This window comes from Manacus candei, unplaced genomic scaffold (assembly GCF_025592945.1).
Source record: "Manacus candei isolate 608988 ecotype Guabito, Panama unplaced genomic scaffold, ASM2559294v1 h1tg000065l, whole genome shotgun sequence".
Lineage (NCBI taxonomy): Eukaryota > Metazoa > Chordata > Aves > Passeriformes > Pipridae > Manacus > Manacus candei.
Window position 1 is genome coordinate 13,580,152 of NW_026138113.1, and position 24,356 is coordinate 13,604,507.

Sequence of the window (24,356 nt, forward strand, 5' to 3'; positions counted from 1 at the left end):
ATAGTGTTTTATTAAATTAGGCTTGCTAATCTCAGCCAACACCACCTCTGAAATGCTGGGAATTGCCCTTATTGCATATCATCTGCAGCACCTCAAACCCACGGCGTGTTTTGGCACAAGAACAGGACGTTTATTTGTGTTGAACTTCACCCCAGCAGTCGGGGAGTCTCGGGTTTGTAATTTGAGAGCATAACCCCAGCCCAGCCCAGCAGTCCCGGGTTGGTCCCGACACACGAGTTTGTCGCAGCGTTCCCAGGATCTGAGCCACCTGGGAAGGACTTTGATCACACGAGTTGCTTTAGCGCAGTCTCTCTGTCTTCCCGACTGAGCTCAGGGAAGGACTGAGCCTCACACCCATGGAAGGAACTAGAAGACTAATTACAACTTGAAGAAAACCCTAATTAAAGGAGGATCACCACGGCTGAGCCAGGTAAGGCAAGGAACAGCAGCAAGTGCAGGTGGTGTTTTGGCCATTTTTCCCTCTTAGAAGTGCTACCTGAGGCATCATTTAGGGGGACACAACAAAATCCCTCCAAATACGGTCAATGGAATGTTAACAGGAGTGATTTTTTTGTGAGCTGAGTGCATGTGTGAGCAAAAATCCTCAGCTCCCTGCCTGTCTGGGTATCACCAGGACTGGCACCTGAGCGGGGCTGAGGAGCTGCTGCCTCTGAGTACCCGCAGTGTGTTGGAGCACCAGCCCTCATTTGAGCACCAGCCCTCACTGGCAAGAATCGATTAGGAATGCAAATGCAGGGCCGGTTGCTAAGGGAACTCTCCAACTTACACTGACAGGGAAGGGGAGGGTTTGTTTGGGAATTCTTACATTGGCCTCCGTCCTGTTCTTGCCATGATGTCAAGCAGTCCTAGATACCATGTACACGGGTACAAGCCTGCAAGCTCACCACCAGCATTGATGTGATCTTGTGTGAGCTCCTGCCACAGAGGCTGCTACACCAGAGCTGAGGAAAGCTTCTAAAGAGCTTGCATGTTTTCTTGACTCCATATTGTTGACTGACTGACAAGACAAAATGCTAAATTTTACCATGTTGCATCTGATAAACTCACAGAGAAAGTGAAGGATAGGAATTTAAATAAGGCTCACAAAGAGGCAGCCTTAGCTTTCTGGAACCCAAACACCTGCAATTCTTTTATGTCTTCCCCATCCAGCAGCATTCTCAGAATGACATGTTTTTATTGAAAGGGTCACTAAACAAAAATCTGTGTAGACCCTGTGTAGGTTTCCCCTTTGGCCACTGATCTAAATGCTGAGCTACTGTAAAGTTGAACAATTGGCACCAGAGTCACACTCTATATTTAAAAATAAAATCAAAGCAAAAAGAGAGAGAAGGAAAAGGAATGGCTTGGGAAAGGGAATGAGTGAACTTGTCAAAAAATTGTTTCTGCACAAAGTCCTGGGCCTTGCCTGCTCACCAACTTGAGCTCTGTGGTTTTTCACTCCCTCCCTTAATTAACTGCAAACCCCACTTCCAAAATTAAGTCCCCAGAATCGGCACAGCAGAGGAGGGGCAGAAGCTGCGCCGTCACTCCAGGCAGAGCTTTGCCGTGTATGACACAGTGACTTCATGTGTGTGTACCCCCAGTGGACTTTGCTGAGGTCCCAGACCTCCAAACTTCTGGAGGTGGAGGGTTTTACATGACAGGGGCAACTGCTTCTCCACGTGGGGGTTTCTGCAGAGTACATGGAGTGTTTCGTGTTTCACCGTGGAAAGAAAACACAGAACACGAAGGGGGAGAGATCTGCATGGACTGTGTGTGGCACTCAGACTTCTTTCCGGGTCAGAGAAAGGTCCTTCTCAAGAGTCTTTCAGACTTTCGGGTGAAGCCAAATTGTGTTCTATAAATAATTAAATATTAACCCAGGCAGTGAATTGAACCTGAGATTTTCAAAGTCCTTGTGAGTTCTCTAACTGCCAAACTGAAAACCTGATAGATTTTTTTCTTTTCTTTTTCATACTTGTTTAGTCCGTTTGCAGTAGCTCATAACTACATCAAGAACACCAAGAGCTGAAACACCATCCATGGCTGGGAGGGAAATCTGCTTTGGAGGGACAAATTTATAAGTGGTGATGGGGATAATTGTCTACTACCCCATCCTGCCAGGAGGTGAGAAGGAATAGACACATCTCTTGTCCACATTTCTTTTTCCTTTTATGTTTGTAAAATCAGGACTAATACCTAATTACTCAGCTATCTAAGTCTAGGAGAAGATTTTGAGTCCTCTTGTCTGGAGCTGTTTGTCAGACTCTTGATTACAGGGATGCTTTTTTAAAATAAATCAAAACTAAAGCTTAAAAGTTTGAACTTCAGCAGCTTTAAAAACTAGAAAGAGAAAAAAACCCTTACTCTGTAGTTTTTTTAAAGCTATCCCTTAGCTAACTCAAAGACATGTCTTGCATTTTTGGTGGTTAGTGAAAGAGGCTTAGACTTTGTGACTGCTTTGGACTGAGGTTACTGATTGCTTTCCCTTTTTATTTTTTTTTATTTCAAACAAGCGAAAAACATGTTTATTTTAATTGAACAAATCCATATGCTGCTCCTCAGGCCTTTTGCAAGTGGAGGTTTTGTTTTGCTGTTGTTGTCTTCTTTTCCAACCTAAATCATTCCATGAGTCTGTGACTCACTGCGTTGACTGCCAAGGCAAATTTCCTCCAGCTCCATCCCCAGCAGGGCTTGCAGACACCCCACTCCTGTCCCTTGTTAACTACAAGAGCTTCTGTATTGTTCTTTCTGATACGTGGAGGCTGATGGGGGCTGGGGGTGGATTTTTTGGTTGTTCTTTGTGATATTTGGAGGGTTTAAGGGGACACGAGGAGGAATTTTCTGTTGGTGTTTGGAAGCTACAATTTTCACTTCCACAACTACAAAACTGGCTTTCCCTGCTCACGTGCTGTGCTCAGTGCCCTCTCCCTGGGTGGTGAGGAGCAATTTTTCAGGGAGTGATAAACTTCCTCATGCTTGGCAGGGCATCTCTAGAAAACCCCATTGTTCTCCTGCTGCCAACACTGTCCTTCCTCCCAGGAGCCTTTTCTCCCTGCTGCAGCCCCAGCTCATATTTTCCTTCTTCTTATTAGAGCACTGAAGAAAGTCATCATTAATCAAATGCAAGCACATTTAGCAAAGTTCAATGTGTATGAAAAATTTATGTCAACCTTTAGGCTCTATGACAGTCCCAAGGCTTCACTTAATAAGTTCTATAATGACTCACTGTTAATGGCCAACTCACATTATCTCTTTGAGGTCTATTGGGCCTTTCAGTAACATTTTCTATTATTGATTATGGAGCTGCTGCACATTACCGAGACATTGAAGCAAGACTGTTGTTTACATTCTTTGCTTTCTAAAATGGAAAGTTGGATGTGGTAAACTATAAAAACTCACAGAACAAGATTTTCTCTCATGTTCTGTGGCTCCAGCATAGTACAATAGTGAATGAAAGAGCAGCTGTTTGTGGGGGCTGACAGAAGCTCTTGGAAATGAGTAGAAATTTGACATACCTTGTCCATTGATTTAGCAGAAATCTACACTTCAAAAGCTGTCATCACCCAGCCATCTATCACCCTCCTAACAGCCTCAGAGAAGGTCAGACAGAATGGCTGACTGCCCTGAGTTCTGCAGGTTTGTTCTCTAATGAATCGTATTTAATCTCAGACATTTAATTTCTTTCAGAATTTTATCTCGGGAAAAAAGATTCGGGAAGGTTTCCGACAACACCATGAACTGCCCATTTCTGCAGCTTCATGCAAAGCTCCAGCAAACGCTTTTCACTAAACACAATCTCTCAAGATTGTTCAGTTCTCATAATTGTATTGTTTTCTAAAGCCTAGATCCTGTGCACACTATTCAGCACAATATTTACTACTGTGAATAAATGGCAGCACTCATAATAGTGAGTCTAATGAGGTAACACTGCTGGAATCCAAGTGCTCCCACACTCCTGGAAGCTGCTACGTCGCACTGTGTTTAAACATCATTCAATGAAAGAACAGGAACACTCTGTGCGCCTACACACCCTGTCACTGCACTGCAGACTGCTCTGAAGTGCATGGTGTCAGGTATGATTCCTCTCATGGAGAAAAGTTCCCCCAATAACACCTCAGTGCCTCACTTAGAATTGCTAAAAAAACGTATTTTCTTGTCATGGCCACTCAAAAAGAACAGACTGTTCCATCCATGTAACAATGTGCAACTGTAGTAAGGATGAAAAAAAAATAGAAAAATAAATAAAGACATAGGAGTTGCTTTGCAATATTTTTAAAAAGAAAGACGGAAACAGCATAAATTCATTGTATTAAGAGACACTGAATCACCAGCAACATCAGCCACTACATCATAGAATCATAGGATGACTTGGGTTGGAAGGAACATTTAAAGATCATCCAGTTCCGCGCTCTGCCATGAGCAGGGACACCTTCCACTAGACCAGATTGCTCAGAGCTCCATCCAACCTACCTTGAACACTTCCAGCATGTAGATCAAAAAAGAGAATTTGTTTTTCTGTCTTGCTACCCCCTTCTCCCTGTGCCATCCCACCTGCAAGACTGAAGTTGCTCCAAATGCAGAGCAGTAAGTTCAGCAGAAACCCTACAGAACACACAGCCAGGGCAGCACTGAGAACGTGCACACGGGCTTTGTGCTGTGCCTGGGGGTGCATTATAAAGCCCCCTAATACTGACATGGCTTTTGCATCACCACCTTCACCTTCCTGATGCTGCACCAGCATCTTGGTGGTGGGAGAAGTGGACGAGCACATTCAGAGATCTGTTGGCTGCTTTTCGAGTGAGATCATGAGATACACGAGCTATTTATCGCCAAACTCTTTAAAGAATTAAAAGCTGTGCATAACCCTGAATATTCCAAGGAGACTATTGCTGGTAAAGTGCTTTCAGCCATAGTAGATAATCAGAAACTTTAGTAAAAAAGCTTTGCTATTGACTCTGCTTCAAAATAAAAAGGGCATCTGTACTTGACTGCAATAAAAAACTAGTGCAAAGTGTCTGCATGACAATAACGGAGACCACAGTTTTAATGAGAGTTGGGGAAAAAGAAAGACTAGAATTTCTGACTGTTTATTTGCCCTTGGTGGATTATGAGATGAAATGAAAGTCCCTGCTTTTTTTAGCATGGAGGTCAATATGGGGTCGTGCTAATAAAAGAGTACTAGACTCCCTCTGCACCTATTAAAGTTGAGAACCCAAACTAACCTTCCAGTGCAGTGCAGGAAGCCATATGCCAGTGATGCATTGCAGACACAGCCCCTTCCCATCACATGTACCAGAGGTGAGCCAAGGTTCAGGAACACGCAGATGCTCTGTTTGTTTGGATCTGTGGAGGTCACTGTAATAACCCGGCTTGACGAGCCCAGGCTGGGACCTTTCCTGTAAGCCACAGACTTTATCTTCTTTGTTCCCAGTTTGTTTTGGCTGCAAAATTTATGAGATATTCCTGGGACCCACAAACTGGAATAGTCACTGGTGGCTGAGGGATTGAGGGCTCCCTGCCTGGCGGACAGGACCCCCAGGCTGCACTGGGAGCAGCGTCGGTGCCAACTGCAGAGCTGCGCCTGCCAGGAGAACAATGTGCTGTGACCACACCACCAAAACCCACCACCCCTCTGGCCAGAAAACATTTTTCATTTTGGGGAGTTGGGAAATGGTGGGACAGAAGCATTTCTAGGAAGGGTACCTCTGTATAAAGGCCAGGCAGTAGGGGAAGGGGAGGAGCTCACCTTCAACCATCCTGGTCTCCCTGAGCTGACTACTATTTGTCTTGAAAACTGTTTCAGGGAAGAGTAGGAGGAGAAAAGATTCAGGCAAATTGTTTTTTGTCTGATTGGTACAATGTCCTTTAGGGAGAGAAATAGAAGCCTACAAGACAAAAAAGATAATCTGAGTGTGTGAGGGTGTAAGAGGGACTCAGCCCTCAGTGCTCACCTCAGCCACCACCCTGATTGCATTGCCATGGTGGAGACCAACACCAAAGCACATCCAGGACAGGCAGGTCAATATGGGGAGAAGGCTTTTTCCACTGTAGAAGAAAGGGCTGCTCTGTGTCCTGGCAGGTGTGAACAGCTCCATTCACAGGCCCTGCAGGTCTGTGGAGGGTGCAACATTTGAAAGCATCTAGACCCCCACTGACTTCAAATATAATCTTGCAGCTCTAAAACCCCTTTCTCCCATGAGCCCATTCATCTTTAAGAAGAGTGACAGATTTCTAGAAAACTTCATCTGTTCTCTGACGGGTTCTTTTCCAACTCTGTTGTGCTCCGGGGCTCCCCTGCAGGTTCAGTACCTCGGTGCTGTCCGAGCAGTGAGTCTGTCACGTCAGAGCATTGCCATAAAACATGATATATCCTCCAAATCGTGGAAGCTTCCCTGCTCACAGTGGAATGGCCGGGAAGCAGAGTGTTCACTAGGTGAAAGACTCTTGCTCTTAATGGGCCAAATTGAGAGTTATTTGTCTGGCAAAGAGTTTCCCCTCTCTCAGAAATTCAGGTTGAATTCCCCTTACCATTTAAACTCAGAAGACTGAAATGTTTGCAGGTTTCATTAGCCCTGATTTCTGACACAAGAGCTCCTCCTCTCCTTGAGGTTCTCCAAGCAGAATTCAGTGTGCTCTTTTTACTCTACCCATGCTACCCCCAGCAAAGGTTACAGGGCTTGATTTGTCTCTGGGGTTTTTGTTGTTGTTCTCCCTGAAAGACGATATTTTCTTTCTTAATATTTTTTAGATTCCATTTAAAACATGTTCTGTTTGTCACCCTGAGTACTCCATTAATATCCTTGCCACAAGCATCCACAACTCAGTGTATTACTCTCCATTAGGAAAATTTATGGTATGGGTTTAATTTGTTTCAGTTAAAGATCAGTGTTGTCACAGAGGAGCATAATATCACTCTCACCAGTTTAATGAATAAATAAGGTAAATACTAAATCACTGCTCACTTCTGCAGGTCCTTCTGGTTCACTTGAGAAGCTGTAAGGAGTATGGAGATTGCCCATGAAGGCAAAGTTCCTAAAGTTTAGGGCATGTATTCCCCAGAAATATGGTCAGATGAATCACTGGAGTTACTCTAGGGAGAAAGGTGGCCATATGCAAATTTAATGCAGAATGGTCTCACTCTGCCAAGGAAAAGAGAAAGAAAACCACAGAGGGTTTTAGGGGCTGCCAGTGCATATTATTCAACTTTCATTAACTCTGCTAAGAACAAGCCAGAGAATTGAATTTGGAGTCTTGCTGCAAAGCTAAACTGCAGTCCATCTGTTTTCCATCCCCAACAATGGATAGGCCAAAATTTATGCAAAAAAATTTTTTACTCTAGTATTTGAAGGTTGAAATAGCAGTTACCTCAAAATTTGGTGCCTCTTCCCTCTTTCAGAGACATATTTTGGAGGAGCTTTTTGTATTCAGGCTTCTCATGGCTGTGTTTGAACACCACTTGAAATGATTCAAGAGTTTTTCTTGATAAACGGTTGCTGTGATCCAGGGCCCATATGGCTTGTTTTGGAGTGTGTAAAGGTCATTGCTTCTGTTAATACAACTAGTACAAATACTTCCCTGCCATCTGACAGTGTTCCTCCTTATTCAGATTGGCAGCCATTTCCCCCCCACAATCTGGAATTTCCTTTCAACGTGGGCTGTTGAAGTGGAGATGTAACAGTTTTAAAATCAAAGGTTGAATGCTTCTGTTGAGTTATACTTGGAACCGACCATGTTCTGTACAGTGAGAACATCCCATATGGAAAGGACATATGTGTTGGATACAATAATACATAAATAGTGGATACAATTTTATATAACCCTTATATTCTTATAGCTGTTACATATAATCCTCTAATGAGACAGGTGAAATAGATGACTTCAGATGACTGATATTTAAGTCCATGTGTTGAAAGCTTACACAATAAAGAGGGAGTTTTAAAGACAGATTTAGTTGTACATAATTTTTCAAACATTTGCATTGACATAAGACTCTTGAAAACCCTGTTGAACTGTCTTTAAACAATAAAACTGGAGACAGCACTGGAACTTCGCGTTGAAGATCCACCCTGGATGGACACTCACATAAACATTCATAAATTGTCCAAGATAAACAATTCAGACAAATTTTTTTCCTGGTTTGGTTAGAAAAAAAAAGTATCAAGTTTTTGGAGGAATGAAGTAAGTGAGAAGTTTCAGTGAAATTGTTCGAGCTAAGATTAAAACAATCCTGACAATTGTTTTTGTTGTGAAATTTCAGCATTGCCAAGATGTGGAGCTCAGCTGTGGGAACTGTCAGGAGGAAAAGTAACCATGTCATCACTGACCTCTCCCTAAGAAAACCCATGCAAATGCAGACGATGTCGAAGACTTGAGGAGGAGGAGGGGAATAAATCTCAGTTTGCAGATGGGCAGTGAAGACCTGTTATTACTCGGCAGCTAAGTTCTCTACAGAGTCTGGGCAGAAAATCTTCCCATCCTGTCCTTGTCCTCCCCCATCATCACCCCCACCCCCCCCACCCCCCTCCCCAGGAGCTTGAACACTGAGCTGTCTGGAGAGATGGCTAAAACAGGATGTGGGAGGGGTCCACATAATGACATTTTTGTTGATTTTAAAGGAGATTAAATAATTTTTTCTATTCTTAACAAGCTTTAGTCATTTTATGAACCTGCATTACTCAGCTTCAGAAGTCAGGGAACAGCAACGATGCATTTCATGCTCGCAAATGACTTAGTTGCAATATTTTTTCCTCATAACCACTGTATTACTTTACAGAATTTTCCAGAAATTAGGAAAATACTTGTTTTCCCTCTGTTGACTGAAACACTGGAACTAGTTTTGCTGGAATAATTTTTCAAACCTTCTTCTTCTGACTTTTCATCTCTGTTTTTTCTTTTTCTATCACTAAATATGAAGCATTAACATTGCTTTGTGAGAACCTTTTGGGGAGGAGGTCTGGGGAAATATTTTATTCTCTTAACATATGTTCCCTGGAAATTAATCACTTATCAAATGAAGAACCTAATGGTTTGTGGTCATGCAGTTATTAAGGCACATTAAGTACTGGAATGGAGCTGCCTTTTTCCAGCAGTACTCTGATAGCCAACAAGCCTTTGAAAAGAAATCCACATGCTTATTCTATGCTTTTTCATATATATGATCAAAAATTAGTTGAGTGTTTTAACGGAGTTGTGTGCCAATGGTATATAAAAGAAGCATTCAAAAGACTTCAAAGCTCTACTGGTGTCTCATACAGTCTTCAAAAGAACCCTAAATCTTGTGTCCTTTTTTACCAAAGCATTTCCCAACATTCTCCTTGTAAAAGTATCTGTACTCCATGAACCTTTTTGAAGGTTTTCATTTTCTTGTGAAACTGAGCAATTTTTTGTTTGCTTATTAGTTTGGTTTCTATGTAAATAATTGAAAATACAGTGAAATAAACTGTGTGGAAAAAAATCCTGCAGTGAATTTCAGTGGGCAGAGCCAGGATGTTAAAGAGTAGATTAACCAAGAATGGGAATATTTTTATCAGCGTGACTGCAAACTGAACTCAGGAATGTGGGTGCTGCTTCTCACTCAACAAGTGATTCCTTTTTTCCCAACAATTTTCTCCCAATTCCATTTCCTAACAAAGTTCCCAACAATTTTGCAGCTTTACAGCCCTAAGAAATCGAAAACCTGACTTGTCCAAGTTGACTTACCTAGAAAGCTTTCATTTATTTTTATAACAACTGTATTATAACCATTATTGGCATGGTCAGGCCTTTACACTAATTTAGTGGGGATTTTCACATCCTCTGAAAATTCAAGAGCAAATTTCCATACATTCCCTCTCCAAACCATTAGGAATGTAATGGGGGGAGCCACAGAGAGCCTTCTTTCACCCTCCTCCACACTGTCAGTGTACCATCTCTGGTGCTCATCCAGCTTTCTTCTGCATCACTGAACTGGCAGAAATATTTATTAATTTTTAAATTGAGTTCAATTCTGGTTGCTCTAATGAGCTGAAATGATAAAGCAGTAGGAAAACGAGCTAAATAACGAAATTTCCTGGCAGCCACCCAAAGTGGATGCACGTTTTACTCACTGTGAAAACGACCCTTCATTCTCACCACATCTCCTGATCCCTGCAGGGAGCTTCCACCACTCACTGATGCTAAACAGCCCTGCAGCCCTTTGAGCAGGGCATGGCTGGATCTCCAAGTCATCCTGGGCATTATCTCTCATGTCTTTCCCTTAAAAAAAAAAAAAGTAGGAGCACATTTTTATTTGGAAATGACTTGTGGGACAAGCTTCACAGTATCTCTGAAGATTTTTAAAGTACATTGACTCACACTGACACATGCAGGTACCTTCAGAGTTCCCACAGCTTACTGGTTCTTTTGGCAGCCTTCACTTAAATGCTATTAAATTCCTTGTGTTTTTATGGGACATACTAATGGTATTGATACACCTTAAACATTGCTCCTATAGCAGCTGCTGAATTTTGGGGGGCTTCGAAGAACCAGAAATTTAAACAGCAACACTGAGAATTAATGTATTATTTGAATTAGTGTGTAGAGAAAGAAAGAGGGAAGGGAGGAAGGGAGGGAGGGAGGGAGGGGATAGGGAGGGAAGGAAGGAAGGAGGGAAGGAAGGACTTATCAAAAACTCCACATCTAAAGCTTTGTTTATCATGACAGTCATAAAAGAGCATCCAAATACCAATTTTCCTTCCTTCCTTCCTTCCTTCTGTCCCTCCCTCTTCCCTTCCCTCCCTCCTTCCTTCTTCATGTTCCTTGAGTCCACAGAGGAATGGAAATACAACTGTAAAGGTTCAAAAGATCTTAAAAAAAAAAAAAAAGAAAGAAGAAAAAAGACCCTACATTTATTATTTTTTAAATCTCAAGGTTTTCAGCTCATCAGTTTAGTAGGTCTGTCTGACTCACTTGTTTCATCTCTTGGGGGTTAGCAGTTTGGGAAACAGATTTCATTACAATAAAAGAACAGGTGCCATTCGTATTCTTAACATTTTTTTTTATATCACTGCATAACATACATCTGTCTTACTGCTACAACACAAAACAGAAACCCTGAGCACTATTTACAGATTATTCCACACCATTTTTATTAAGAGCAGGACTGTTCCCCTGTTCTGGTCCAACTCTAATTAACAGAGAGATAGCATCACTGTAACGTTGTGCAATTCCTATTTTAAATAATGTTTGGTGTGTACTGCTGCCCTTTTCTGTCAATTTATTACTGTGTGTTTTGGCACAAAGATATCTGCATTTCTATATCTTCTACCAATTTTACAAAGGTTTTATAAGGCTTAATGAATGGAAAACGCTTTGAAAAGCTGTAGATAAAAGGCAATTTTGAAGGTGGTCATTAGTAGTAAATACCCTCATCAAAATTTCTCTTGCTAATCCTTTTTGCTCTGGCTGTGCAGGCTGTGCTGACAGACCGTTCCTCCAAGGTTATTCTAATGCCAGTTTCCGGGCAGCTGTAAGAGTCACTTATATCCACAACCTTGCTGGCACCAATGTCACCCTCTTCCCAACTCTGATCAGTTCAAAACGTGCCACCTTCCCCCACAGATCAATAGCAAAAAGAAATCCATAGACTTTCTAAAAGTCTCACCATTAAAACTAATATTGTGAAACTGGAAATCAACTGCTTCAACTAATGAGAATATATGGTTTCATTTTGTAGGCACAACCTTTACATTTGAAAGTTGGCTGACAGATGGGTTCCCACTGGTGCTATAATTACACTATACCTAAAAGTCATCGTTAGTTTAAAATGTGGAGGAAGGTTTTTTCGGGGTTTTTTGGTTTGGTTTTTTTTTTGGTTTGGTTTGGTTTTGTTACTTTTTTTTTTTTTAATATATAATGAACAGTCTTGTGTTGGTTACAAGTCTTTTCTTTTAGTACCAGTTTCAATACAACTCATTCACTTAGTTCACAGTTCCTCCAGTGGCAGCTACATCCCCCCTTGGTGCCAGTGTGGAAATTCCAGGCTGACAGCCATACCTGGGAATTGCAGGCTTCAATGCTCCTCTTTAAAATGTTCTGTTAATTGTTGGACAATGGTGTATTGTTGTTCATCGGGTCCGGGGTAATGTCCTTTCCAGCGCTGCAACTAAAACTCTGCCCCCCAGTAGTCCTCTCCTGCAAGAAGACAGCAGGAACAGGAACGTTTAACTCAGGTGGGAGGCTAATTGAGACTTGCAAAAATGTGCAGTGAGACAGTGATGGTAACCTGGAGAGAGTAACCATCAGAGAAGAGAGAGAAAAGTACACTCCGAGTGCCTGACTGCAGTTAGTTACCAAAATGTGCAATACAAAGGTCATTTTTCATTGTCATTCCAGTGATAGATGCTCGAACAGAATTGTGGCACCACGAGTGTCTGGCTGTGTTTGATCCAGAGGCTGCCATTGCTACCTCCAGATTAAGTTTTTCCTCACTTTTCTTTAATTGAAAAAAATGTTAATTTGTCGGAACATTGTTTTTCAAGTTTGGTGTATGGACAGGAACGTATTTGAAACTTACTGGAGGATGAAAGCATTTACTTTGATCTACAATGAACACTTCATTTTGGATTTCAGCATTTCAAGAACACTTTTGTATAGTTCAGAGGGAAAGTTTATCTGAATTTGAAATAAACTTCCAAATGAAAACTTATGCAAATGGCAACAGGGAGATGTGTTTAAAATCTGTCAAAACTAAATGTTTTGATTTTTGTAAGGGATTGTGTTTGTCTTTTTTGGGGGCATGAATATTTCAATGAAAACAATATGTGATTTGAAAATGCCCATCAATGTCGTGTCTGCATCTGTCACACAGTTCTAGTAAACTGTGTTTTGATTGTGTATCTTGATAGCTGTGGGCCTTGTAGATCCTTAAACCACTTGGTTTCCTCAGACAGCCACTTTAACTCTGAATTAAAAACCCCACACCCAGACACATTTCCAAAGAGGCAGCAGAGAGGCAACAACATTGCTTAAATCAGAGAAATGGAATTGGGTGCATTTATTTGCCCTCACCTGTGAAAGACCAGGAGATCTTCTTAAAAACGTCTGAGCCTGAGGTCAGTGGGGATGGAAAAGCACTTTTTGAGCTATAGGCGATATTATGAATCAATTGTTTTGTCTCCTATTATGTATTAGATGATTTGTGCCAGTCATTTTAATGTCTTCTCTCTCCTCCTCAGGCAAATACATTTGGTCAACAAAGCACGTGAGGGAGTGTGTCCCCGTGGAACAGGTGAGGCCCTCTGCTATGATCCTGCTTGGGAAGGCCAAGGCTTGGCTATACCTGAAATTCTGAATCAAAAATTTTTGAGTTTGGAAAGCTACACAAGGGCCATGACAGGACTCTTACTCACACTATCTTTCAAGGTGTGTATGACGCTCTTCTTAAGTGGGCTTGAGGTAGCTCAGTCTCTGATTCTTTTCTATCCTCTTTGCTGTTAATCATTTCTTGAATCCACTCGACTATTATTCATCGTTTTATATGTGTCTCAGAGAAGATTGAAGCAGCCAGGCTGGAGGAAGGGAATGTTCCTGCAGTGAGGAAGGACATGCAGGACAGTGCTGTGCTGGAGGAGGATGTCACAGCCAGACACAGGCACCAGCACAGGCTCAGTGTGGGATCCCACGGGAGCTCGGCTGAGCTCGCCCTGCAAGGACCTGTAGGAAGGGAAACGTTTCTGACTCATCCTGACTGTGGGAAATATTTCTGTGCTCAGCCTGCACCTCCAGTTACCTCAGTCTGTGAGCCTGCCCTGAGCTGTGGGAGCCTCAGGAATCCTCCTCCTCTATTTCCTAGAGATTCCTTTTCAATTAAGCAACTCTGCCGGTTGCTTTGGTGCACAGATCTCTAACCCCTTGCAAGCTTCACCCAGCTCCCTCCCTGCTCCTGGGATTGTTTCCCCAGCCCACACACACTTCCCTCCTGTTCTCCCAGGCTGCTCAGCCTTTCAGCACACTAACCTACATCTGCTCCCAGCCCCACCACGCTCCCCTGCTCACAGTCTGCCTCAGCTGGGAGCTGGGAATGCTCTCACTCCAGGAGAGCAGGATAGATATCCATTTGACCAAATTTCACCCGGTATATTCAAGAAAAATCCCTGAGGCTAGTCATTAGGAATTGTTAATTATGGCAGTCAGCCTACCCAGTTTGACCTAATTATAAATAATTAGCTTATCCCTTTATTTCCAAACCTCTTCCCTAGTGAGATGGTACTTTCAAAATTTTTAAACCGGTAAAACTCCCCTCACAGATTTGCTTTTCAGTTGTAGCAACCTTGACATTAAAGGCCTACGTTTGTGAGAAAGGCATGGCCAACATCTCACAGACCTGGGGAAGAAGGTGCCTTTCCTTCCTTAAGGAATGACAAACCTTAATTCTTAAGGTCCTTCATTAATGTAGGGCATCTAGTTGAAATTTTTTTAAATAGCTATAGGTACCAAAATGCCACTAGATGCCCATTTGTCTAATAAAAATATTTTTTAAATGCCTTTCTTTTTTTTAATCTCATGCTTTTGGATTAGGGTGATGCATCTCAGAGCTATTGCAGCAAACAGAATGAGCATGGCACAAATTGTTGTTACTGGCAGTCATGCCCAGTAGTAAATAAGACCATGGTTCACAGTACCCTTTGGCCTTAATTTAACACCAATGTGTTAAAAATAATTTTCTTTCAATGCAATGTTTTTAATTTTGCTGCTTCAAGCAGCACAGACTTGTCTCTTTGTCTCTTGTCTCTAATTAGACATTAACTAATCCTCACCTGTTATGGAAAGACCAATTCTATATGAAACCAGGTTATTTTCTAAGTTTTCCTACTCTCCTATGCATTTTGGAAGGGAGTGCTGCACTGTGGATCTCTTAGGAGTAATGCAGTTGATGTAAGTGAATGGTGTATCCTTGTAGTCTCAAAACATCTCTCCAAATGACTCTTCCAATAAAAGCTCCTTGAGGAGCTTTCTAAATCCTCCTTTCAGGCCCAAGGAAACACTTTTTCTCGAGTTCTTGAAGGTGATTTTCACTTATTTCCATCCTCCGTGCCAAGCAGGCTATACCTGACATTTCACCTTTTTCCTGCAGCTCTCTGTCTCCAAGGCCACCAGTTAATACAGATTCCTGTGTAACAGAGCACCTGTGGGATTAGGAGCTTCCAACCGCTGTTTCTAGGCTTTGCCCCCCCACATTTGGGTGGTCCCCCTTTTCAGACTCCACGCCAAGCACAGGTTCATATTGTCATACACTGATGGACCTTTCCCCCTTACCTTTCCCACTGAAGAGGATGCAGTTAAACCCAGTCAGTGATGTTAGCCTGGGATCATTTTGAAATAATTCCCATTCCAAGGATTTGTGCTCCTGGCTCATTTGTGCTAATGTGAAGTACTCCCAGAGGTGTCAAAATTTCCTACTTTGAATACTAAGTCAAAGCTCATTAAAGCCAATTTATTTTTTCCCTCCAATGATTCCCAGTTTCTCTGAATCAAACCCTGTTTATGGAATTCTCCCAAGGCTGTCTCGTGCCTTTCTTTGAAGCGACATTTGCAAAGTTTAAAGCCCCTTTATTTCCATGCACGACATTTACCAGTAGTTAGATTTGTAAATAACAAAGCTCTGCTTGGTCAGGAAGGCAACCTGTGAGATGACATTTTACTCAAGAAAATATTCCAACGACTTCAAGTAGAAACAGGCTGTGAAAAGCCAACTTGCTCTGTCCCGTGAATGCCAGCACAATTTTGCAATTTTGTGAAACATGTGATTCTGGACTCTTCCAAAGGCACAGCACTGGGATAAATGGATACTGATCATTGGAAATTCCTGCATTCCTTACTGTTTTACATGAAAGAAATGTTCATGGGTCATGGAAACTGCCTTGTTACAAGAGATGCTTTGTGCCAATTATCACAAATAGCACACATTTGCAGACCAAACTACTCTAACTATTCTATCGGGATTTTCCTTATGCCACTATAATGTGAGCATTATTTTAACTAAATAGGGACTGGACTGTTAAATGTATTGGTGGTACTACTGTAATAGAGAAGTGCACTTGGTTCAGCATAGAAAATTACAGAACCATAGAATGATTTGAGTTGGAAGAACTTTAAAGCTCATCCCATTCCACCCCCTGCCATGGGCAGGGACACCTTCCACTAGCCCAGGTTGCTCCAAGCCCTGTCCAACCTGGCCTTGGACACTTCCAGAGATGGGGCAGCCACAGCTTCTCTGGGCAACCTGGGCCAGGGCCTCCCCACCCTCACAGGGAATAATTTCTGCTGCATATCTCACCTAAATTTCCCCTCTTTATCAACTTTGTGGCCTCCTCTGGACTTGTTCCAACAGTTCTGTGTTCTTCTTATGTTGGAGCACCAGAACTGAGCCCAGTGCTCCAGGTGGGGTGTCAGGAAAGCAGAGCAGAGGGGGAGAACCCCCTCCGTCAACTTGTTGGCAGAGGTTTGATATACTTCAGTGGCATAAAAGAATGAATAAAAAAAACCTTCAGGGCAAAAGCCCTCTGTTATCGATGATAAATAAAACCTATACTAAAAAAAACCAAAACCACAACCAACACACAACCAAACCTGACACACTTAAAGCTTCATTTCTCTGTGGATTCTTATTCTTGCTTTTATTCTGACCCTTTAACATCACCTGTCTTGTCTCTTGTTTCTACCTGAGTACTACAAAATGCTCCTTCCCTCTGTTCCTCCCCTTTGCAGCCCATTATCCTGCCCCAGAGAAAGCTGCTGCCTATCTCTCGTTCCTGCAGGAATTCCTCCCTGCTGCTCCCCTCTGTCTGCCCGAATAAAGCACTGCTCTCGGGCAGACCGCCGCTGGCTCTTATCTCGAATCCAGGCAGAGGTGTCAGAGTGTCCCAGGGAGCCATTAATCAATCAATGTCCCAGGGAGCCTCTGCCATCAGCTCCTTAGAAGGTCTCCGTGAAACTGGAGTGCTTTTGGAGGGCTGGACAAACTGCACAAGAAGCTTTTACCACCAATACCTTCCATAGATCATCTGATCTGACTGATGATAATACTGAGAATTAAATATTTATGGGTTAGAAGCACGGGAAAGTTTTGAAATACATATTTTAAATCTATACAAGAGGAGCAACATCAAAGCATGTAAGAAGCTTTAGGTACTGTGTTGGCAAAGGGGCTCTGTCCTGCTGTAACTGCTGTGTTTGTTCTTTTTTCATTTCTTCCCTATTCCTTCATTATTTTATATAAAGCACACGGTTGTGAAGTTAAAAATGTGAAAGACAAAACACAAAAAGACAGAAGCTGTCTCAGGTTTTTTGCCTCTTTAACCACTAGAAACAAAGAAACAGCCTGTCGTGTTTCACATTGCAGAAGTACCACTTAAGGCAGATTCTATATATATTTCTATTTATATTCACAACAATGAATAATTTACTAAGACCATATTATCCAGGGCTATGATCTCATGCTCTCCTCCTCTTCCCACAATAAATGTATGCACCCACCATGTCTGAGAGCTTGTGGCTGGAAGATCCATAGATATGAAGGAAGAAGAAATGGAGAAACCCCTATTAGCCAATCAATCCTGCTCCTTTCCATCAAAAGGCACCCTCTACTCACAGAAATGTCAAACACACTGGAGGAAGATTCAGCCTCATACCTTTTTAAAAAATCCCATGACTTCCTCACAGCATTGAGGATGTTAATACACTTAAAGGATTTTTAGCCAAGTAAGTCGATTTCAGTGTAATGAACTGCATTTTGGTACAGACACTGCCTTGCATCCTAAACAGGCCAAACACTGCTATTATTATTCATTCTATTTACCTTAATGACAGCAGAGAAGTACTTGTGCAAGGTCAAAGTGTGTTTCATTCCCCTGGACGATTAGTGACATTTCTATAATCTAAAATGTGAAGTCCTACATATTCTAGATATGAAACCTGACAGAATAATCTTTTATTCCCGTTCAAAGCAACAATTTGCATGAGTGAGCGTTCTCAGGATTAGTTACATAGTTCAAAAATGTCCAGGGCTTGTTTAGGATTAACAAATTGAAGAAACAAGACATTTTTAAATTAAACTGCTGGGGTTTAAGGAATGTTTCCTTAATGGGTCATCACAACCTTTTTTCCTGACTGAATGGATTTTTCTAAACCACATTGTATTGAGAAAGTCTTTTCATGTCAGCTAAAAATACAAAGTATTTGGCTACATGATCTACATAAATCAAACAAAAAAACCACTATTGAATATAAGAATTTTCTTCTGTGCAGGCCAGCATAAAGTCTGTGCCCTACATAAGTGTTCCTGGTAGCTGTTCAGAAAGGCTGATTTCACCTACAATTATGAATTTAGACCTGAAATACCGTGTATGAATTAATTGTTTCCATAGGTACCATTAATTTTCTTATCCACACCTTTCTTAATCTGAGATTAAACTTCAAAAAGTGAACCCAGGAAACAAAACATGAGCACCTGAACTGAGGTCTGCTGGCATCTGGGATCTCTGGGATTTCTGAAAACATGATGTACAACTTAGCCATAAACTAAGGCCCCCTCAGCTGGGAGCATTGTTGCTTTGAACACAGCACAGTCCCTTCTATTTTGGTTCAAATTGCATTTCCCTCCACAATGTTTGATCTTCTTCTAAAAGGACTTTGAACAGGCTTTCTGCATAACCCACAAATATTTTTTCAGTTCTAAGTGAGTTCTCCAGCTCCAATGGCCCTGCTGTGTCTAATTCCCAGTCCACGTGGAGCTCTCCATCTGCAGCATTCCAGACATTGCTTTGGTAGAAGGCTTCCAGCACCCACTTATCTGCAGAGAAGGATCTGCCCATCTGGCATCAAGGACAACTCTTTGTGAGATCCCTATCTTTTAAGGAACGGCAAATAGTAGGTTCAGTTTAATGGGACAAGTAAAGTAGAGCATTCTCTCTGTTCTTCCTGACTTTGGTGAGCTCATTTTTTAATATCAGCATTCCACCAGGGAAGTCTGGTTTTGATACAGGCAGATAGACAGCGTGATAAACTTAACAATGTTACAAAGAGGAGACCAGGCCCAGATTTATCTTCACATGAACATGGTTAGGTTCCATGTTCAATCTTTCAGCAAAGTATTTAAAACTGGGATTTGAGTTAAGCATCATGTGTAACTGTTTTATGGGCCTGGGTCTGAAACTAGAGAATTCTGACCCACCGTCTCCCTGGAAGTCAAATTTCAGGAGCTGGACAACTCTCGTAGGTTGAGGGATCAGTCAGATCAGTAAAGGAGTTGATTTTCAGAGTAGATAAAAGCAGAGCAAAATGGAGACAAGAGAGAATGCAGGACTTTGACTGACTTAGGAATACTGAGGTCCAAAGATCACGTATCAGGTGACAAGGTCAGGCCAAAACATTTGGGCTCATCCATCCTGCTATTCCAGCTCTGCAAATAAGTTCTATTAAAGTATTCATTTATAGATTGATAATGCTTGTGCCCATCGAGTCATGTGAAGGCCTACTGATCTCAGCATTTAGCTAAAGCAGATAGATCTATATATGGGTGTTTTTCTTTTTTTTTGCTATTTCGTACTACAAACAATCAATTTTTCAAAACCAAGATCAAGCCAAAAGTTTTAGTTCAAGACTTTTTGATTTGGGATGATCAGGCATCAATACTGAAATCTACGTCTTACGAATAAAAGAATACGCTGCCAACTAAGTGAATTCTTGAATCAGAAATAGTAACAAATATGCTTATCTAGTGCAATTAAAGGTTTGAATAAGATATCTGATGTCATATTACTCTAGAAAAAAATCCATCTAAAATTTTCCCTGCAGGTTAAAATATTCTTATACAATATTATTATTATAAAAATATTTATATATTTATTACAATGGTCATAAATTCAGACGTGTGCCTTAAGTATACCTAATAGAAAATTCTGGGGTTCTACATGGTTAGATTTCCTATAAAACCTAATTAGAGCTTAGATTAACAGTATTTCAATAACCTCTGAAGCTGATTGTCAAGTCCTGTTTCAAACCAGCCAGTGTCAGGATTTTAGTCCGAAACATCAGCCTTGTCATTGGTGAGCGACTTGGATCAAGTCAAGTAGGCTTAAACCAGTGGGAATTAAGATGATCCGGATTTAGGTCCACATGTTTACTAAGAACATCAAGCTCTATATGAAGCTTTTAGTTCAGAGTTGTGATATTCACTCTGCATCCTAAATCAGAAACTGGATTCTTCAGTCCAGAGAGGCAAGTGATGTGCTCCTGTGATGGAGTTCAGAGTAAGGCTGGGCTTAGATCACTGAATGATCCCAGTTTTAAGCCTTTCAGCCTCCAGAAGAAGACAGGGGAGATGAAATCCAACCTTAACTCTGCTATCAACTTCACCTTCTAATCAAACTATAGATGACTTGGGGTTAACACTCAGACCTGTTTCTAAATGGATTTTCCTCAGTTCATGTTTGTATAGCGGCTCTGCAACCTTTGCTACCTGAACTCTAGGGAGTTATACTTGAATAGAGAGTAATGCAATCAAGACTGGAATGAGTTGTCTTCAACACTATATCATGTTGTAACTACAACCAGACTGTGTGCACACAAAACTTACTGAATTCTGCAAACTTTGGAAGAGAATCCTATGATTTTGGCCAACACAGTCAGAAAATATCATGGCTTCATAGTTGTTGCTATTATATAAAGCCAAATGATTAGTAATTATTTTTAGGTACAGAGAGCATGAGGATGTTTTCTTGAAAAAGAACAATGTGCACTTTCCCTCATAAGTAAGTCTGTCTCTTCTACTGACTGAAAAATCCAAGAGGAAGAGTCCTGTAGCACTGTGATGTTTGCTATGAATTAATGTCAACTTTCTTGAAATCTGTTTTAAAAATCACAATTAGTTTGCATATACTGTACCATTATTTGAATTTCTGTTGATTGGAGAGAAGTGCCTCCAAAATCCTCAATAGATGTTCAAAGCTGATAAACACGTTCCACAAACTACATTTCTTCAGCAATATCCTTTCTTTTAATTGCACTATTTCTTTTTATTGCGCTGATATTTTCCATTGGTTTCTAAATGGAGCAGATGTTTTTTCCATCAGTTTGGGATTTTTCCTACCAAAATATTAACTTCTTTTTCAGTCTTATATATAATGGTTTTGGCTGGTAAAACTTAATGAAACAACTATTCCTTCCTCACGGCTCTGATGTTATTCCAGCCGGATGCTTTGGTTCAATCCCAGACAAATCTGTCACTGTAGAATTGCAAAGGGATTTGATAATTAAGGTAAAAACTGGTTTTCTTTCCAAAAATGTATGATTTCTGTGGTTTAGACCTTAAGAGATATAAATCAACATAACTGATTTCAAGAGAGAGATGTTAACACTTACTAAGGCTTTACCTTCTTTAGGTTTTGTTTTTTTCTTTTTGAAAATCCTTTTGTTGTAAGGAGCAGGAGCTGAATATTCACGATACTGACATTTAAAATTGGTTAAAAGCATTTTATATTGTTTTTTTCAGGGACAAATATGGGAGATTCATCCCAAAAATACTTCTTTTTACCTCTCTGAAATCCAATCCCAACCCAAATCTCAGATTTCTATTTTTTATCACTGTTCCTCACTTATTTACAGGAACTGTACTAGACATATCCTTCCATCAGCTATTGACAGACAAAAAGAAATGAAACACTGATAAATTGCTCCATGTTAAACTATTCTTTTGCTTGAGTCAGACGGAGTCGAGCCTTAAATTTGCTACAGAAAATTAGAAACTGTAGTGTACTTAAGAACATTCAGAGTCATTTAGAACTGAGCATGTATTCTCTTTTCAAAGGATTTCTTTCAAAACGACTATTCTGAATCCGCTACCACTTGTTTTAAGGACCTATTTTTCCTTTACAATTGACAAGTAATTTAAAAATAAAATATTAAAAATACACCATTGAAAAAATATGTAGCTACATAATAAAAGAAAGACTTTAGAATAGAGCAAGACTAAATCCAGATGGAATTATCAGTCTTCTTTATGAAATATAATGACACAATTTTGCAAATATTCTCAACATTCCCGCTAATCACTTTGTTATTGATAGCTTATATTTGGATTAAAGACACTTATAACTTCAGAGGCTTGAAACACTTTATTTTCTTTCTTGAGTCTTTACCATTCCTCTATATTATGTTAATCAGAACTGCTTTTACACATAATAATTTTCAATTACGCTTCAATTTTCTAAATGCATAAATAGTTATGGTCTAATGTAAAACTCCAAAACTGTGTGAAAATGCGGATCAGAAAATTGCATCATAATTAATTGTTTTATAAAATACCTTCTCTTTCATTATAGATATAATGTATTTAAATACTTGAGGTGAACAGTAGGTCAGGTCATGAAAAACTGCCGAAAACAGCCTTTTTAAAAGTCAATGCATTCTGATAAGTGATGAGAACACCAGAGTATTCCGAGATGCCTCTCACAGTTGTTAAACCCAGGAGACAAAACTCCTGTGTTTTATCTAATGTTGCCAATGATTCATTAGCCACATGAAAAAATAAGATACACGGCAGAGATGGGAAGAAGAAGAAAGTTTACTTTAGATTTTTAGTGTTCTAAATATGTTATTGACAGGGACAAAGATGAACATTTTTCTACAAACATGAATGCAATTTCACCCAAATACATAAAGTCTTTTCTAGTGAATATTTTGTGGCCTACTTTTCCTGTAATCTCATGGTACTGACTTTTGATTTTCACGTGCTAAACTTCAGCCTTTCACAGCTCTTCAGAGTTCACTATTTTATACGTGCAGACAAAGGTTAATGAGAGTGTAATTTTAAATATTTGTGTACAATAAACACACACAGACATATGGTCGTTTTGAGTGCAAGGTTTGTCATAAAGGTTCTACTTACTAGGGCAACAGTTGTGAATATGAACTTTATAGAGCTGTTCATTAAAATATCTTGTTTCTGTATATTCAGAAGATTCTAATAATTGAACTAGAACAGAGGAGTGTCCTGAGCTCACATCAATAAATCCTAATGGAGACTGAGGCCTTGTGCTTCAAATTGAGAGGGAAGAAAACAAAGGAGGAACTTGGCAAGGAAAGCAGAAAAGAGATGTTTAACAGCCAATCTGGATGGATCATCAGCCAAGATAATCTTCTTAGTATTCAAATGTGATAAAGCAGCCAGATGTTTGGGCAGAAAGAGGAGCTGAAGGTTCTGTATGCAGAGACTTACAGGTTTTTTCCTCCCAGGGCTGTAAGAATGTAACAATGCATACAGTTAATATGCTCTTGCATTCTCGACAGTAAAGCCTCAGCCTGAACTGTGGTATTTCAGTAGGGGATGGAGTTTAAGCCCTACCAAAAACCCACATCCACGTAAAGGTTTGTGTTGCCAAAATCGGTCTGTATGAGCTGTAATTTCTAAGCTCATCAGGGATATTCAGTCCCAGCAAAGCTCAGTAGAGGAATAACAAGTGATTGATTTGATTTCCTAAGATGATAAAATGAGTCGTTCTTTAGATTTTGAAGATAATAATTAGACAAACATATCTGAACCCAGTAATGTAAGATGATGAAATCCTTCTCTTGGCAAAAGAGCTTGCGTATTTTCCCTTGAGTCCTTCTCCTTAAACTCTCCACTTGAGGCACCCAGAGCCAAAGGATTCATTGGACTCCAGGTCTTGTGCTCTGCACATAAACTTCTGTTTCAAAGCTGTCCCCAGTACGCTTTAGGCTGTCTGTGCTCTAATACTTTCCACACCTTTCTTTTCAGATGAGTGTCTCAAAGTGAAGAAAGCCTTGGAATGATGTGAGAGCTCTATTTGTGCACGAGCTAACAGTATGAGAAGAGTCCTGAACAGAAAGTATTTTCATTTTAATTCCAAATTTCTCTTTGGCTCCTCGATATAGAAATATATTGTTTATCATAGTTAGACTATTGATACATTCATCTTTCTTTCCTCTTGCCAATATTAGGTTACTGTATTGATTTAAACGAATACTACATCTCGTTGATTAGTCTGTACACCGAGATAAATCAATAAACTTCTCATTTGCAAAACTTAATAAGATGGTGGAAGGAATTAACGTTAGCTGAGCTCTTTTGAATAATAAGTTATGTGTTGCCATAAAAATCTCCATCTTTGAGCAAACAATCTGGATTCCACGGTGGGCAAGGCTTCCTACCAGCTATAATTATATGTAGGCCAACCAGTTTTATGTATATAGGACAACCAAAAGGAAGGTGGGTTGCAGACACTTAATTTGAAGAGTATTATTTTTAGTACCACTAAGGACTAGTGGCATGAAAACAATTAGGATCTTTTGTCAAGTTAATTAAATTTTAGTAAGTG

At 40.5% G+C, this 24,356-nt stretch overlaps 1 protein-coding gene and 1 long non-coding RNA gene across 8 annotated transcripts in view; one reads left to right on the forward strand and one right to left on the reverse strand.

Moving 5' to 3' along the window:
* Window positions 1-217: 217 nt before the first annotated feature.
* On the forward strand, window positions 218-24,205 carry LOC127479174 (uncharacterized). 7 transcript variants are annotated; one of them, XR_007907483.1, is made up of 6 exons: window positions 218-430; window positions 1,987-2,127; window positions 3,691-4,076; window positions 8,261-13,383; window positions 18,692-18,888; window positions 23,777-24,205. It is a non-coding gene; the product is annotated as an uncharacterized LOC127479174 (long non-coding RNA). The 7 variants fall into 7 exon arrangements; XR_007907481.1 differs by lacking the exon at window positions 3,691-4,076 and adding an exon at window positions 3,536-3,639 and having other exon boundaries at window positions 18,692-24,205; XR_007907479.1 differs by lacking the exon at window positions 3,691-4,076 and adding an exon at window positions 3,539-3,639 and having other exon boundaries at window positions 18,692-24,205.
* LOC127479160 (uncharacterized) overlaps window positions 19,884-24,356 on the reverse strand; it is a 252,120-nt gene continuing 247,647 nt past the window's right edge. The window contains exon 2 of the mRNA XM_051805784.1: window positions 19,884-19,895. The gene's annotated coding sequence lies outside the window, so the exon portion shown is untranslated. The remainder of the gene's footprint in view (window positions 19,896-24,356) is intronic.